Source organism: Paroedura picta, chromosome 10, assembly GCF_049243985.1.
Source record: "Paroedura picta isolate Pp20150507F chromosome 10, Ppicta_v3.0, whole genome shotgun sequence".
Classification (NCBI taxonomy): Eukaryota; Metazoa; Chordata; class Lepidosauria; order Squamata; family Gekkonidae; genus Paroedura; species Paroedura picta.
In genome coordinates this window covers 23,867,360-23,886,053 of record NC_135378.1, presented here as the reverse complement: position 1 = coordinate 23,886,053, position 18,694 = coordinate 23,867,360, and the positions used below count along the sequence as shown (strand labels likewise).

The 18,694-nt window shown below is 47.3% G+C and overlaps 1 protein-coding gene across 2 annotated transcripts in view; it reads right to left on the bottom strand.

The window, feature by feature from the left end:
- The window catches only part of PGCKA1 (PDCD10 and GCKIII kinases associated 1), a 40,083-nt gene extending 21,762 nt beyond the window's left edge, over nucleotides 1-18,321 (bottom strand). Inside the window, exon 1 of one of the 2 annotated variants that reach the window (XM_077301660.1) lies at nucleotides 18,021-18,321. The gene's annotated coding sequence lies outside the window, so the exon portion shown is untranslated. The remainder of the gene's footprint in view (nucleotides 1-18,020) is intronic. The other variant, XM_077301659.1, reaches the window with a different exon arrangement.
- Between the last annotated feature and the right edge of the window lie 373 nt (nucleotides 18,322-18,694).

Below are 18,694 nucleotides of genomic sequence, written 5' to 3'. Positions count from 1 at the left end.
CAGCCCCACCTACCTCACAGGGTGTCTGTTGTGGGGAGAGGGAAGGGAGGTGAGTGTAAGCGGCATGGAGCCTCCTTCTGGTAGCGAAAAGCAGGATACAAAACCCCCAGCTCTCTTCTTCTCCCTGACTCATGAGGGGAAAGGTCGGGTGGCCCAAGTGCAGGGGTGGCAGAACAGTGGCTCTCCAGATGCCCATGGACTACGATTCCCATGAGCCCCTGCCAGCATGCTGGCAGGGGCTCATGGGAATTGTAGTCCATGGGCATCTGGAGAGCTACCGTTTGGCCATCGCTGCCCTAGTGGGACACACCAGCCCTTTCTCCCAAATGGACTGGGGTGTGGCTACTGGAGGGAGGTGGTGTCCTCGTTGCATATAGAGCAGAGACTTACCATCCCTTAGGCTCTCTCTCCATGTAGTTCCCTTCCCTCTTGTTCCTCTCCGCTGTGGGATTCAAATATACCTGCCTTTCACAAAACATCAACCAACGAGGCCATCGTAGAAAGTAGGGAACCCAAACTGAAGTGCTGTTGGGTGTGGGCATTAGTGGCCCAGGCCAGGAAGAGCTAGGTTCAGATACCTAGATGCCTTGGCAGCTCGCTGGCTGACTTCGGGCCAGCCACTGTCTCTTTCCGCCTAGCCTACCTCACACAGCGTTCCAAGGGAAAGACCAAGTCAAGCCACCCTGTCCTCCGAGAGGCAGCCCCTGGGCACGGGTGACTCTGCTTGGCTTGCTCCCACAAGGCCAGTGACCTCTGCAGAAAGGTAGAGGATGGGGACGCCTAACTTCTCAAGCTGCCCCAGAATTGGTCTGCACCTCTGAGTCTCAATTAATCTTTGTCAGCTATTTGAGGGCTGGGAAACAGGCGTTAGGGAGCCGTTGGCCAACTGCTGCCTGCCACAGAGCTGCTGAACGCCAGAGATGGAACGTTTTCCTTTCCCTCCAAAGGTGCCTCCATCCATCACCTGACAATTCTAGCTGCATTCCAAGAGTGAAATCCCCACCTGGGCCAACTCTTTTGCACCCTCCTGGAGAAGACGGCTGGCGGCTCAGCTGACTGGGGTGTGACTCCTGGAGGGAGGGGGTGTCCTCGATGCATAAAGAGCACAGTGTTAATGATCATCCCTCAGGTTATCTCTCCATGCAGTTCCCTTCCCTCCGGTTCCTCCACACTGGCTCTCCGCACCTCGCTGTTAATGGAGACTTTTTTTTGAGGCCTGGGTAGCCTGCGATGGGAAAAGCCCATTAATTAACGCTTCAGTAGGCTTTGTTAATTCCTAATCCTTCTGTTGGAGGAAGGATTTCCTTTCCCACATTTAGGGACATCACTCAATTACAGCTCAGTTGATAATACTGGATAATGCTAGATCTGTAGGGTGCATGGTTCAAAAGGAGGTGTGGGGTTCACGTAGTTAGATTACGAAGTTCTTGACATTTTGCAGACAGACTCCTGCTTTATCCCGATTGGTTCATTGGGAGACTTCCTGTTCCTTGGAGCACGCTTCCTCCCTGCTTGCCTCCACGACAGAACTGTTAGACGGTTATGCCTTTCTCTCCTCTTTCTTCACAAAGTTGTTTCTCTTTATAATAAAACTACTTTATTCTTTTAAGCGGCTTGGTGCTGTGCAACTCTTTGCATATTTAAACTCTGCCAACAGATATTTCTACACTATGGCAGCTGCATGTGTCAGGTGGCCTCTTTAAAAAAACTTAGAATTCAGGTGATGCATTTCCAGCATTTGACATCACAGTTGCCTATTTACACACATTATTTATTTACATATTTATTGTACAGCAAGGAGACCCTAAGACATTCTGGCTGCCAGGCAAGAGACATTTCCCACTACGCCGCATCAAACCCCACACTCCACAGGCTCCACCTCCCCAAATCCCCAGGTATTTTCCAACCTGGAACTGGCAACCCTATAGATGAAGGTTTACATGCTAAAACCTAGTCCAAATCAGATGGGGTACTTTGACTGTACATTTGGCCCAAAAGTGGTCAGCTTAAACCCACAGTGATAGGTACATCTGTGTGCATCTACAGAATGTGGTTCTCTACCATGCTTGTTTCTTTGTACTGACTGAACATATGCGTTCAGCTTTTTTCCTTATTCATTACAAATCTGATATATTTTATATTGCACCCCTTATTTTGTTCTGTTGGTTAATGAGTGCACACATATATGCCGCTCTTGGGACATCCTGCCCTCTTTGCTTTGGATGTCTGTCTGTCTGTCTCTCTCACACACACAGAGTCTATTGTATGCTTTCTAATTTGTTTATATTGACTGCTTGTATTACAGCCCAGTTTTAATTTTCTTCCTTCATTGCTTTTGGACAAGTTCCGCTTCTTCCCTCATTTTTACATTTATACACCTTTCACCCACTCTGCTTTGGACAGCTATTAATCTCTGGTGGCACAACCTACGTCAACTTCTAATTTTTGCCTCCCTTTTCACTATGTCTGTCCTATGTTTGTCCCTGGGTTTTCTCTACTTCACTGGAGCAGTGGACGGTTCAGAAGAACTCAGAAAGAGTCAGGGATGCCAGCCTCCGGGTGGGACTTGGCGATCCTCTGGAATCTGCAGTGTGCATAATTGAGCAGAATATAAGAGCTGTCCTGCAGAGAGCAGCAGAGGAGATGCATAGTTAACATAAATGGGGTAGGAACTTCTTTATGATTTTCAAATTATCTCTTTCGGTGTCCTGATTGGCTTAACTGGAGACTTCTTGCTTTTTCAGCACATCTCCTCCCTGCTTGCCTCCAGAACAGCATTTGAACAATACAATGACTGCAGACAACAGCTAGCCGGCCAGACAGGCTAGCTTCTCTCCTCTTTCTATATATAGTAGTTTCTCTTCACAATACAAACTATGTAATTCTTTTAAGCAGGCTGGTGTGCCACTCCTTTGCATATTCAAACTTGCCAACAAGAACTACATTGGTACTGGAATCTTTTCCCGGGTTGATAATAAAAGCATCTTTAGTCTATTTTAGAAAAATGTGTGAGTTTTTCTCCTTCCTTAGACTAGTTTTAGTTTGACTTTTATTACTGCTTGATGATCATAGACTCTCTACTAATACCTTCATTGCTTTCGCCTTATATCTTGCTGCTGAGTGGGTGATGGTATGATATTTGCAGAACTGGTATCATTCTCATTTATTTCCCTATGAGAGACTCCACTTGCCCTGTTGTTAGCCAGCAGTAGCATGCTTTTGTAAGTCTCCTGGGTTAAAATGAAGGACGCATGACACACAAGCCTTTCTGTAGAAATTTGAGCTGCAGATTCTTAGTCTGAAACCCCAGAATTTACAACAGAACCAAAAAAAAAAAGGTGAAGAGATTGCAATAGTATTCTGGTATAGTGGTTAAGAGCAGTGACTTCTAATCTGGTGAGCTGGGCTTGATTCCCCACTCTTCCACATGCAGCCAACTGGGTGACCTTGGGCTAGTCACAATCCTGTTAGAGCTGTTCTCACAGAGTGCTAACATCAGGGATTTCTCAGCCCCATCTACCTCACTGGGTGCCTGTTGCGGGGAGAGGAAGGGAAGGCGACTTTAAGCCGAGTTGAGACTTCTTCGGGTAGAGAAAAGTGGGCCATAAAAACCAACTCTTCTTCTTCTTCTGGTGGGGGATGGGAGCCCTTTGGTGTGTGGATTATATCTCTGCTAGGAGTTCCTAAATGACCTTGTGGTAATTATGCTTTATGGCAATTGCCTCAGTTCTGGATCCCCAAATATCAGATCAGTCATTAGGGCTGAAAGCATTACATCCATTAATTAGGGTGAGTAATCATTTGTTTCCTTGATTCACTCCCACTGCATTGGCTCTTGGAATAAAAACACTGAGCAGCAATGGGAGCCAGAGACCAATCCATCCTCTCTGCTGACCTTGAGGTTACTGGGTATGTTATGTTTTCCGATTTCACTGATATTAACAAACAACATGTGACTCAGAAGGACTACGAATAGATCAGTCAGCTCTATCATAGCCCTGCTCACGAGGAGTCCGAAAGGGGCTTACGATCGCTGTCCCTTCCTTTCCCCACAATAGACACCCTGATATAGGTGAGGCTGAGGGCCATTCCGCACCTGATTAAATAAGTGGGAGTTTTACCTTTTGCAAACGCCATATTTTTGGCGTTTTATAAGACCTCGTAAACATCCAGAGTTACATCTGAAAACCGGCTCCTGCGTCCTCCATTTTAAAGTGCATGCAGGGGATTCCATTTTTTTTAAAGCTTCCAGGCTACCGATTGCAAGAGCGCTTGCAGGGAAAGGAGCCCTATGCATCCATGAATAAGTGCATATGTGCTTAAATGAATAAGGAACTTAAAAAAAAAGAATTGCAGGCGTCGTGGTCTCTTTAAAAGAGCGAGAAAGGTGATTGGCTGCCTGTTTTGATTGACAGGCAGAAGAAAGGAGTGTATCTAGCCTGTTCCCCTTTCCATCATTATAAGCAGGTGGGCAAAATGCCAGGAAGCGCTACACAGCAGCAGAGGAGCCAACAGATGAGGAATTCCGGCACATTTCTTTTTTAGTGTTATGTCATTGTATTAGCATAAGGCATTTTTTTTTTCTGCGCGGAATGGCCCTGAGAGAGCTCTGATATTACTGCTCGGTCAGAACAGTACTATCAGGGCTGTGACAAGCCCAAGGTCACCCAGCTGGCTGCATGGGCAGGAGCAGGGATTTAAAACCAGCTCACCAGATTAGAAGCCACTGCTCTTAACCACCACACCAAGCTGGCTCAAATGACTGCTGCCGCACCACTTGATGGCATGGATGGACATAACTTTTCAAATCATCTTGCTGCCAGAGCAATGCTTCTTAAAGCAATTGGCGCACATGCCCACACTTGGTAGCCAGTCACTAAAGGCTGTGTGAAGCAGGGATGGATGGAGAGGTAGGAGTCTCTACCTAGGATAGGTGGCTGGAGATCCTGGGATTCCAACAGATCTCCAGGTGACAGAGATCAGTTCACCTGGAGAAGATGGCCACATTATACCCCACTCAAGTCAGCAGTCTTCAGCATCCAGATCAGAAGTCACCATAGCGAAGGAATCCAAGTCAAATCACATTTGGTACGAACAGCCACTGGAAGAGAGTCCACAGGCATCACCGAACAGCCCCCCCTTAACCTTAGTTACAATTTAAACATGCGGATCAAGAATGCATGAAGTCTCCACAGCCCAAACACAGGCTGTTGTGAGTCCTTCATTAGGAAACAGCACACAAAATCTCACAACAATAAATACATACAGGAGTACCCTTCCCTGTTGCATTACAAGACTGCAAGTCCTTGACAGATGCAGTTCATATTAAAAGAACTGTTTTTTCACAGTGACAAAAAGCTGCTTCATCCACCACTGGGCGAGCTGAAAGTCCACAAACAGAAAAAGCTGTTGTGATTTGGTTTCTATTTTTATCCTGCTATCGAATTAATTTTTTTTTGAAAAAGGTATTTGGTCTCTTTATCTGGATGTTATTTACAGTCTTTTGTAGCCCTGCACTGGAACAATACTTGAAAGAGCCGGACAAAGCATTTGTCCCTTTAAGAGATTTAGGATTGTCTGGAGTCAGGCCAACAAGCCATTTAATCCACCACCATCCCACCCCCTGAAGAAGAATAGGCTCTGTGTTTCCCCAGTTATCAGCCCCAAACTGCACAATTAACTTTAAGCTGAAAATACAATAAGGTTGTTTAGGATGTCACACAGTGTAAGTTATATGACATCTTTCCCCAATAAGGCCTTATTTAGAATTTAGCCATAAAAATCCACCCAAGTGGATATAATTCCCCTTGATTCTTTATCCCTCCTATTTTAGAGTTGGTACTTTTCTCCTGCTCTTGCTCTAGAAGTTTTTCCAGTTAATTTTAGAGAGCCAGTTGGTGTAGTGGCTAAGAGTAGTGGCCTCTAATCTGGGTTTGATTCTCCACTTCTCCCCCACATGCAGCCAGCTGGGTGACCTTGTGCCAGTCCCAGTTCACTCAGAGACCTCTCAACCTCACCTACCTCCCAGGGGGGTCTGTTGTGGGGAGAGGAGGGGAAAGGTGTTGGTAAGCCACTACCTTTGGGTAGTGAAAAGCAGGTTGTGAAAAACAAACAACCAGTTCTTAAAAGTAAATACTGCGCAGAAGCGGCACAATTGGAATTCTGACATGGCGTGGCATGGCAGGCACAGGAACAAAACTGTTGCCACAAAATGGCTGCCGCAGGAGGCGGAGCCAACCACAAAATGGCTGCTACCATCACTCCATGCAGTTCAGATTCTGATTACCAGCAACTAGGGTTGCCAATCTCTAGGTGGTGCCTGGAGATCTTTTGGGATTACAACTGATCTCCAGGTGGTCACCTTGGAAGGTGGCCGCTAAGACATTGTAACTCAAATCCTTGACCTCCTCAAGCTCCATCCCCAAATCTCCATGCGTTTCCCAACCTGGATCTGGCCTCTCCTTATCACCCACCAATGTCCATGGAGGGGGGGCCTGGCCCCCCTAGATGAAGCTGAAACCAAGGGGGAAGTTCCACCTTGCTTTATTTGAAGAAGAAGAAGAGTTGGTTCTTATATGCCGCTTTTCTCTACCCAAAGGAGTCTCAAAGCAGCTTACATTTGTCTTCCCTTTCCTCTGCCACAACAGACACCGTGTGAAGTGGGTGAGGCTGAGAGAGCGCTGATATCACTGCTCAGTCAGAACAGTTTTCTCAGTGCCGTGGCAAGCCCAAGGTCACCCAGCTGGATGCATGTGGGGGAGTGCATGCCAGATTAGAAGTCCGCACTCCTAACCATTACAACCAAACTGGCTCTCTTTGCGCATCTCTGACTGCCATTCAAAGATAAAGGGATCATAAAAGAAAACCTGGCTAAGCAAGTGTGCCATTCCCGTGCTGCCATTTCAACAGACATCACAGCAATGCAGGCAAGATGCTTTGGGGGGGCTTTAGAAACACTTGGCAAACAAGTCCTGGTCTTCATACAACGGAAGCTCTAGCTTGACATCAACCCATGTGACATCTGATAAATTCACAGATGGAGGGGAGTGATAATACAACAAAACAAACATGGAAAGAATAGAACCACGGCAGGCAAATATTGCCCTTTCCACGCCCCACCCAAAGCAGGTCAAGCGAATCTGCAAGTTCCAGGGTGGCAGCAAGGATTTCTTTCATCTTGAAAGAGACAATGACCTCTTTCAGACACTAAATTGGGAAAGGGAAGTCCATTTAACATCCATATTCCTTCCTGGATAACTCAAATGAGTGCTTTGGCGGGGCAATACCCATTATGAACTGCAGGATTACACAAGTAATTCAAGTTTAACAGCTGGCAGGGGCTCATGGGAATTGTAGTCCATGGACATCTGGAGGGCTGCAGTTTGACTACCCCTGCCTACGTCTTCTGGTTTACTCAGGTGTGTGGGTGACAGAGAAGGTAGAAGCTTTTCCAAAAGCAGAAAGGCCATTCCAAAAGCAGAAAGGCATTGTTTCCTGGTTTAATTTCTACCTGCTGTGCAATCATTAAAGCAGGGACTGGCAACCTCAAATTGAAGGGCCAGTTGCATAACCGGAATACATATACCACTTAGCATTACTAATAGTTTACATGCTGATTAATAATCCATAAAGTTTCTGTGAGCCAAACACAGGTTGTTATGAGGCCTTCATTAGGAAATGGCACGCACAAGCGATCACTAGTCATAAACAGACGTGAGACTGCATCGAATAAATCTATGCGTGGATTACCGGCAACTGTTTACCTCGGGCTTTTCTCTTTCTGTCGAACTTTCTGCAGCTCCACAAAAGTCATCACCCACCATTGCCTTTATTTTTTTAATTAAGGTATTTTTTAAATTAAAGTATTTATTTTAATATCTAAAACAGTGGTCCCCAACCTTTTTTTGGCTGGGGACTGGCAGGGTGACGGCCACACCCGCGCATTGCGCATGCTTGGTCGCGCAGGCGCGCTGCGCGACCGAAATCGCGCATGCGTGGCACTTTTGCGCATGCGCGATTTCAGCCGCGCAAGGCGCATGTGCGGCCCTTATTCCCTCTCCCCCCCCTCCTGCAGTAAGAAGCTTCCCGGGCCGCAAGCTTGCGGCCTGGGAAGTTTTTTACTGTGGGGGGGGGCGGGGAGAGGGAACCGCGGCCCAGCACCCTGGCCTTTGCGGCCCGGCACCGGGCCGCAGACCGCAGGTTGGGGACCACTGACGTAAACATTCATATGAGGCTTTCCCATGCAAACAGGATCCTAGCGGTGGCAAACATCACAGCATTTATACTGCCAATGCCCCACCTGCCCTCCAGCATACCTGAACTTAAGCCCTATTTGACGCCACCAAGTCGAAGTCTGAACTCGCCCTGGAAGCTAAGATGACCCAACGGAGGCTGCCGTGCTTTGGTCATAGCATGAGAAGACAAGGATCGCTAGAAAAGACCATCAGGCTAGGAAAAACTGAAGGCAGCAGGAAAAGAGGAAGACCTGGCTTGAGATGGAGAAACCTGACCTTCACTTTGCAGGCCTCTGCAAGTCTGTAAGTGACAGGATGTTTGGGAGGTCATTAATTCAAAGGGTCACCCATCGGTTGGAAGCAACTTGATTGCACAACACGCACACACATTTGATGCCACAATCGGCTCCAGGGTGCAGAGCCCTTTGTTAAAGGTTGAGCAAAATAAAATAAATAACAAATAAATAACAAATAAATAACAAATACAAAGTTCTGTCGTCGTTCATTAGAGCTGCCAGCTCTGGTTGGGGAAAACCTGGAGACTTTGGGGGTGGATCCTACAAAGGGTGAAGGGGAGGGGAGTGCCTTGAACTGCAGTGCCATACATCCACTTTCTATGTGGTCATTTTCTCCAGGGGAACTGATCTCTGTTGCCTGAAAGATGAACTGTAATTCTAGGGGATCCCCTGGTCCTACCTGGAGGCTGGCATCCCTAACCTTCATTCATGTTTAGTAAGACCTAATCCATCCAGATGGATTAGGTTGGTGAAGCATACTTTTTAAGGCAGTACAGAAAGAGAGAAGATTGCTGGAATCAAGGCTGTTTGTTGTGTCTGCAGACCGGCTAAGGACCAAGCTTGAGGCCCAAGTCTGCACTACAATTAGCCAATGCACAGCTAGATCCTGTCTGCCAGGATCCAGTCAGTTTAAAGTGAGACTGACCAATAGCATGCACTGGCAGGACAATTTTAATTATTGTACTTGTATATAAGTTGGGGTTTTCAGGATTTTGTGTGTGTGTGTGTGTGTGTGTGTGGTTCAGTTCAGTTCTTCGTTGCACCAAGCTGTGGTCACCAGAAAGAGTGCAAATAACTTCCAGGGTCCGTGTCCACCTCTGAACTCATGGCACTAACAATTTTGAATTGAGGACAAGTAGAATAATGGTAGAGGAGGGACAGAGCAGAATTCACTCTCATCTCTTGGACTCAGCGTTCAGTCAGGAATCAACCCTGATCAGTGTCCCATGTTGGTTTCTCCATCCATTCGTGCTGAAAAACGCAGAGAAACTGAATTGCCTAGAGTTAGGGAGGGCTTCTATACGTGCCAACATAAACACTGTCAAATGGGAGAGGGAATGCAAGAATGGTCACCAAGGCGAGTAGCCTGATTGGGAACAGTGGTGTAGCAGGACACAATCCTGGTTCCACACAAGCCTTTCCACTGCCTCCTATAATACATGGCAGCAGTTCTTTGTTATGCTCACATAGGGTTGCCAGCTCTGGGTTGGGAAATCCCTGGAGAGTCAGCTCTAGTTAGTAGTAAGGGCGCTATCCAAATGTTTAACAAATAAATTACCTCTGACCCATTTGGAAAAACCCTTCCAGGGGCATCAAGAAACCCCGTGGTTTCACAAAACCCTGGTTGGGAAAGGTTGCTCCAAAACATCTGTTTTCTTCAGGATCGCTGATCTCTATAGTCTGGAGATGAGCTGTAGAATTACAGCAATTAGAATTGGCAGTCTGCAGGTAGGACCTGAGGATCCCCCAGAATTGGGGGATCCTCAGGTCCTACCTGGAGACTGCCAATTCTAATTGGAGACCTTTGAGGAAAGGAAATGGGGCATTAATGGGAAGAAGGTAAATGTCAGGGGGGGGAGGCAGTAGAGGAAACAGGAGCGTGTAGAATTGTTCAACAGGTCAAGAAAAGAGCACATAATCCTTAATAGCAAACCACTGGCACCTTGTGCTTGTATTGTGTCTTTTGTTAACCAAAGGGATTTATACTGCCTCCGGCACGCATACCAAATACAGAAACCCATTTAATTGCGTGTGTTTTTAAAACAGCAGCTACCCAGGGTTTTAAATAGCTATTTATAGGCAGAGATTCCAGGCAGACACGCTGGTCCATTGCAAAATCCCAAAACAACATCCATGTAATATTTTTAATAAGGTTATGCACACTAAGTGACATAAAACAGCCTATAAGCTTTTGAATTCTTCAAATCTCTTTATCAGGCTTGAAAGAAGGGGACTGGGGGAAAAACCAAGCATTTCAAGCCACAATCTTGAGTCTTTTGTCTACATCTTGTGCTGGCAAAGCAGATCTCAAGTAGCACCTTTAGCATCTGGAAGGCCCAGGTGTGTATCGCGAAACCCTGGTTGAGATAGCCTGCCCTATGGGGTCATCATTGGTTGACTGTGACTTGACAAAATATATAGATACAAAGTCAACTGAAAGAAAAGTTGAAATGCTGTTTAGTTGGAATCAATGTTTGTTCCCCTTCAGGGTGGATCACTGCGGAAAGGGCCCAATTGCTGATATAAAACTTGCACCGAAAGGACAATGGTTTTAATGAATGGTTTTCAAATAGCCATTCAATCAAAGCTCAGCTCCAGATCTTTCGCTACTAAATTCTGGAGAGGGAGTCAATGGCTGGACAGCAGAATGCCTTAGGGACTGTCCTCCTTGGGCACCAAAATGTCTCTCCCCCCTCCCATATGCAGATGTCTCTTCCCTGAAGCAAGATTGTCCTTCATTCACAGACCAAGAGGCTGAATGGCACCAGAAGCCACTACCTGGGTCATTTACAGTTTTCTTTTAATGTTTTCTTCTTTTAAATGCCCTTTCTTCTTGCCAGTTCCTTTGTTTGTTTTGGAAAATGCACGGCCTCTGTGGAGGAGTTCACTATTAAAATCTCCCTCTCCCAAGACATTTTATATCCCATTGTGTGCCTCTGTGTGTGTGTGAAAGAGAGAGAGACAGAGACAGAGAGAGAAAGAGAGGATGATGGTGATATGAGTTCCCCATTAAATAACTGCAATGCCTTTTAAAATTTCATAGAAAACTAGTATTAAATCCACAGTTTCAGAGGCGGACAAAATTTATATACACAGGCAAACAATGGATCTTCCCACCAGTGCACGCCACTGGTTAATTTCAGCTGAAATTGACTAGATCCAGCAGATGGGATCTAGCCAGGCATTGGTCAATTACATTGTAAACCGATCTCAAGCTCAGTCCTCAGATCTACAGACACAACTAGGATTGCCAAACTCTAGGTGGCACCTGATTGCCAAACTCTAGGTGGCTTTGGTATTCCCAGTTGCAATGTATGGCTGCAAAAGTTAGACCATAAAGAAGGCCGAGCGTCAAAGAATTGAGGCTTTTGAACTCTGGTGCTGGAGAAGACTCTTGCGAGTCCCTTGGACTGCAAGGCGAACAAACCGGTCAGTCCTAGAGGAGATCAGCCCTGACTGCTCCTTAGAAGGCCAGATCCTGAAGATGAAACTCAAACACTTTGGCCACCTCATGAGAAGGAAGGACTCCCTGGAGAAGAACCTAATGCTGGGAGCGATCGAGGGCAAAAGAAGAAGGGGACGACAGAGAATGAGGTGGCTGGATGGAGTCACTGAAGCAGTAGGCACAAACTTAAATGGACTCCGGGGAATGGTAGAGGACAGGAAGGCCTGGATGATCATTGTCCATGGGGTCGTGATGGGTCGGACACGACTTCACACCTAACAACAATAACAAGGTGGCACCCGAAGACTGTCTGCTATTACAGTTGATCTCCAGACAACCAAATTAGTTCCCTGGGAGAAAATGGCTGCTTTGGAAGGCGGGCTCTATGGCAGGGAAGGCAATACCCTGCTGTGGTCCCTCTCTCCCGCCCACCATCCCTGGGCTCCACCCCCCCAAAGGTCCAGGTATAGCTCAACCCAGAGCTGGCAGCCCAATACTTAATGAAGACCTCTCCATCAACGGCTACCAGCCAGAGTGACTAAAGGAAAACCTTCGTATACCAAGATGGCAGACCTCCAAATCCAAGGCAAGGGAAGGCCTTGGCCTCTGTGCGCCATTGTGTGAAGAGGACATTGGGCTAGAGGGGAAACTGATCTGGGAGATTTCATTTATTTAGGAACTTTCTACGCCAGAACTTGCTTGAGGTAGCCGGGTTCTTAGGTTCCTTGTTTCAGCTAGCAAGCTGGAGACTTGTTCTCCAACTGCTTCCCTCTTAGTTAGGTTATGGGAAAGATAGGGTCACCAGCTCTGGGTACGGAAATACCTAGAGACTTTGGGGCCCACAGAGGGTGGGGTTTGAGGAAGGAAGAGACTTCAACTGAGGTATAATGCCATTTTCTCCAGGGAAACAGATCTCTGTTGCCTGGAGGTGAGCTATAATTCCAGGGCATCCCCAGGGCCCACCTGGAGGCTGGCATCCCTAAGGAGAGGAGGAGGTAGATGCATTACAAGATGCACAAGTCAAGGCACTCGCATGGAAAGAAAAAAGACTGTAACCTTTCCACCACAACCGCCCAGACAATAACATTTGCTTGAATTACAACTGTTCTATAATAAGTACAGCAGATCCATTATGTGATTAGAGATCCTATTAAATAGCGTTTGGGGTTTTTTTAAAAAAGAGAAAGAGCAAAAGGAAGGAAGAGTAAACACATTCTGTGTCAAAAAAGCCAGGCCATGACAGGTTATTATAAAACAGCTGGAATATTACGGACGCAAGTTGACTGGAACCACCATAACTCCCTTCCTGAGCTTTCATCCGTTCTCTCTATAGCGACCAAATTTATCATTTTGATGGTTAAAAAAAAACCTGGTACTTTGTAGATATGACAGAAGATCACATGGTCTAGACTAGGGGTGGCCAAACTGTGGCTCCCCAGATGTCCAGCATGCAGGGACTCATGGATATTGTAGTCCATGGACATCTGGAGAGCCAACAAAAAACAAGCTTTGAGATTGCTGTCCAAGATGATGATGATGATGATGATGATGATATTTATTTCCCGCCTCTCCCGACAGGCTCGAGGCGGGTCACAACAACTAACCCCATTAAAATTCCCATTAAAACATCAATCTACTAACATGATGGCTAAAAATCCCATCCCTCCCTCAATTATGAAAGAGGTGAAGAGGAAAGGATAGGGAAGTAGCGTACACTCCAACTCCTGGGGGGGGGGGGAGCGATGTCCCTGATTCGTTTGAGTAGCTTTTTATATTAAAAGCATTTGTAACTGTTTCTCGTTCTGCTAATCTTTAATCCGCCGATCCCGAATTATTACACTCTCTTCACACCCGGTGAACTCAATGCAAACAATACAAAAATAAATCACACGACTGGTAATTTAAATTATTTGTCGTATGGCGGGTGTGTCGTGTAGCCAGGAGATCCTACAATGGCTGGGTTGTCTGGAAGCCAGGAAAGGGACGTTTCAAAGGTGTCTTGCCATTGCCTGCCTCCATGCCATGACCCGTAGTGCTCCTTGGAGTTCTCCCATCCAACCACTCATGTTAATAGTGGGGGAGTTTCCAGGTAAGACCAGCAAATTTCCAAGAATATAAGAAGACCTTCTTCAGGTGTAATAGTTAAGGGTTTCCAACTGTGCATTCTTGGATCATGCACTATCAGGGGTAGTCAAACTGCAGCCCTCCAGATGTCCATGGACTACAATTCCCATGAGCCCCTGCCAGCGAATGCTGGCAGGGGCGCATGGGAATTGTAGTCCATGGACATCTGGAGGGCCGCAGTTTGACTACCCCTGATAGTGCATCTGGATAAACATGATGGCCATTTTGTCTGACACAGGCTATCATTTCACAGAATCACACAATCATAGAGTTGGAAGGGGCCATATAGGCCATCTAGTCCAACTCCCTACTCAACACAGGATCAGCCCAAATGAAACCAGGACTGTTCATACTGGGGGAATTCTGGTGGTGCATGCTCCTGGTACACTGTGTTTGGATACCCCCCCAATACAACTTTTGAAAGAGTAGCAGCTCATTTCCATCCATCCCTGAAGGGTACCTAGTATCATTCTAGGGCTTTAGACTGTCCAATGGGGAAAAGAAATACTGTAAAACTGGTGATTTACGGGAAGTGTTTATGTAAACGGTTGTTGGCATTCAGTTGGGTTCCCTGCATGTGAATTTGTTTTATGGAATTCTGATTGTCTTGTTACTGCTTCCCCCCCCCCATCCATTTCAGGAAGGTTTGCATGTTTTATGCCAAACACTTGTATTTGCCTCCCTGAACAAATATTTGCTCTTCTTTTAAGTGTCCCGGAATATATTACGTAATTGAACCTCTTTCGCATTTACTTTCTTAGAAGCAGAGTATTCGGTTTTCAGGACCCACCCAGTTGGTGCACAGTCCTTGGTTAGGCTGCAATACAAAGCATGGCCAGCCTTTTCAAAAGTTGGGGTTTACTTTCCCCCTAATTGGTTATGAATAAGACTCGATTTACACATGCAAGAAGATTCGCTTGGAATAACATGGGGCGTTGCCCTGAAGCAGGGGGAAAGATGACACCCAGGGTTGCCGGCTCTAGGTTGGGAAACGCCTGGAGACTTTGGAGGTGGAGCCTAGAATGGGTGGGATTGGGGACGGGGAGGGACCTCAGTGGAATATAATGCTATGGAGCCCACTCTCCATAGCAGCCATTGTCCCCAGGGGAATTCAATCTCTTTAGTCTGGAGATGAGCCATAATTCCAGGGAACCCTCTGGTCCTAGCTGGGGGCTAGAATCCCAAACTCATCTTCCAAAATAGACATCCTTCAAGGGAAATGATCTCTTTAGTCTGCAGATGAGTTATAATTCCAGGGGAAGCCCCAGGTCCCAGCTACAGGTTGGCATCCCCAATGAAACCACTTCAAGCTGCAGATCTCATTTTTGGAATACTTTCTCTGTGTTTTATAAACTTCCCCCATGTAGAAAACGAGCACAGACGCAGAACCTTTCTCCCTGAGGTTCTAGTTTTCTCTTTGCAAGGAGTTTTTTTTTAATGTGAAAGAGAATTCAAAACTTCAATTTGGAAGTCAACAATACCTGCTTTTGAGCAACAGAAGGCTTAAGGAGCATCATCCCTACTTCTCAGTGCAACCCTAAACAGAGTTACACCTTTCCAAGTCCATGGATGAATTTCGAAAGGCATAACTCTGCTTAGCATTGCCCCTTTTGGCCTGCTATTTTTAAAAACAACTTCCCCATCACAAGAGTAACCCCAAACATCTTTCCATCACAAGACGAGCAAAATATTTTTTCAGAAACCCTATCTACACCAAATGTCTATACCAGGGTAGTCAAACTGCGGCCCTCCAGATGTCCATGGACTACAGGGGCTCATGGGAACTGGCAGGGGCTCATGGGAACTGTAGTCCATGGACATCTGGAGGGCCACAGTTTGACTACCCCTGGTCTATACACTGACTTTCTCCAAGCCTCCAAAGGAAATGATTTCTTTAAAAATATGTTTATAGACCGTCAGACACAGCTGCTAACAACACCACAGTAAACAGAGAATGGCAGAATACCAACTATTATGGTCTTAAACAATCCCGGTATGGGATTTATAATCAGCTTCGTTGCTTGGAGGAGGGGGGGGGGGGGGAAGAAGAGGATGGTTCAGATAAAATCCACAACCCAACTTAAAAAGATGACATTGCATTGAACAAATTCAATTGAAATACCCCTGCTCTTTATGGATTTGCCCCTGGAGACAACTAAGCTATTCTCCAAAAGGTGTTCAGATCAAGATATTGTGATGCCCTGATGTTATGAGGTTGGCAAACCAATTCCCCTTTTGCCTATAAACAGTTTGATTTGGCAACTCCAGCCAAGTTGTAGAAAGTTTACCCATGTGATTTCTATGCTAGGGGGATGCAATTTTGCCAGACTTGCTTATTAAGCTTTCAGTTCTACCAGGAAGTCCTATGGCTGGACCCTGGCACTTCCCCCGCCCAACATGGAGCTGCAGACTCAGGTTTGCCATTTTTGCCCCCACTCAAATCCCCACTTCCAAACAAGGGTACTTGGATGAGACACGCTTTTTGCAAATGTTTGTGGATTTTGCGTTTCTAAGTGTGAAAAGCACGGCTGTGTCCAACTTGGTCCATGGGCTGAATGGGACCGATCCTCTACAAGGAAGTCCCGCTTTAACTGATGGATTACTCACAGGAAAGAGTATGCACAAGGCAGTTGGAGCCTTAGTCATCATGAGCAAACTTTTGCTGAACTGGGACAAACAACCTGGGAAGCGCACCTGTGTGCCAGAGGTTATGTTTTTCGAGACTCACAACGTGCTGGGCGCTGGCCTCACCCCCATCTATTTCGATAGCCCAGTTTCAGCAAATAACAAGGGAAAGTTTTCCTCTGCCCTGGGCAATGCCACGACTACAGTCAAGGGAGATCAGGGAAGGCGTTCTTTCCCCAATAACTCCATCATTCCCCCGCTCCTCAGTGTGCTGTGTTCCATTACAGAATTTACAAAAGCATGCGATCCTAAACAGAACTATACCTAAAACGCTCAACATACTATACTTTTCTAAGTGTAATAAGCCCTGGCCTGGGTAGCCCAGGATAACCTGATCTCAGAAGTTACTCTTGTTTGGCTGTTGTGGGGTTTTGGTGTCTTTTGGTGTTTTTGGGTGTCTGTCATCTGGTGGTTTTCATTTCCGAACTTTTGCCAGCAACAGCGGCTGTCAACTTCAGAGGTAGAACACGGAAAGATAGGAAGCTCTCCATGTATGGCCGCCAAGCCCTTTGTACGGAGAGATCCCCATCGTGCCATGTCCTACCTCTGAAGATGGCAGCCACAGTTACTGTGAAGCATCAGGGACCAAAACCACAGGCCCACACAGTCCAGAAAACCTGCAATAGTCAGTTGACCCTGGCCATGGAAGCCTCGGACAATTCATTAAGTAGGTTTGATCGGGGCAGACCTCCAAGGCAGGGATCCTCAACCTGTGGTCCTCCAGATGTTCATGGACTACAATTCCCATGAGCCCCTGCCAGCAAATGCTGGCAGGGGCTCATGGGAATTGTAGTCCATGAACATCTGGAGGACCACAGGTTGAGGATCCCTGCTCCAAGGGAGTCCAGAGATGCTTCTCTGAGAAAGGCCACGGATTGACCACACGTTCTACAACCCCAACCCTGCTGGATAAGCCCCCACTGTTCATAACCCTTCTGATTCTTAGAATTCCAAATTAATTAATTGAAAGTTCAATCCTAAATCAATTAATGCATCCCAAATCAAGCCATTCATTCTTTTTGATTAAACACTCCCGGGCCATGCTAAGAACTACTCCCTAGAAGGAAACTTTTGTGGGAATGCACAGGCAGGCTAAAGCACCCCCCCAAAAAAGTTTCACCCTTAAATAAACCTGGGTTGGTCGCCAAAGTGCCGCCGGACTCCAACTCTGTCCTGCTGCCCACCTGAATCTACCTGAAAGCAGGCCCGCAGGAGCAGGATTTTTAAAGGGGGAGGGGGGAGGGCTTACTACACAATCCAGAACCTTCCTGAAACTTTTAAATTAGTTCTTCCTCACTTTAAAAACTCCCCCCCCCCCCTCTATTATTTCTCTCTCTCTCTTACCACTGTTAATAGGTTTCGGTTGATCCAGCCTTTTGTATTTCTTCTTTTACTGGATCTTTATTTGGGGGGGGGGAGTTAACCCCCAACCCTCCAACCTCCCCTCCCGCACCGCCTCGGAGCCAACTTCCCTTTCGAGTCCGGAGTAGGATTCCGCGGAGGCTCGCGTCTCACCTGGCCGGCGCAGGTGCAGCTCAGCCGGGCGGCTCCCTCGAAGGCAGGTGACGGGACCGGCGGCCGGAGCCCTTCCTTCGCTCCCGCGCTCTCCAAAGCCCCGGCGGGGAGAAGAGCTTCGCCTACCTGCCGGGGCTGGGCCGGAGAGCCTCTCCCGCGCGCATGGCCCTCGCCCGGCACCGAGCTCTGCAGGGTCGCCGCCCGCTCACCCGCCCGGGGCTGCCGAGGGTTTTGCATGACCTCCTCGGCAGAGGCGCCGCCGGGCGGCCGGGAGTGCCATTGGGCGCCCGCCCGTCATGTGACCGCCCGGCCGAAGCCCAGCCCAAGGGCGCCTCCCCTGTACGGGCGCCCACCTGTAACCCTTTTGCTGCGCGCCGACCGCCAGCCGCCTGCTTTGCCCGACCAACCATCTCCTAGAAGAAGAGTTGGTTCTTATATGCCGCTTTTCTCTACCCGAAGGAGTCTCAAAGCGGCTTACAGTCGCTTGCGTTCTCTCCTCACAACAGACACAGGAGAGTCTACGGTTGCCAGCTCTGGGTTGGGGTGGGGCCTGGGGAGGGCGGGGTTGGGAGAACGGAGGGACCTCTTCAGGGTGAAATGCCACGCAGCCCACCCTCCACAGCCGCCACTCTCTCTGGAGGGAACCAATCTTTATTATCAGTTGTAATTTCAGA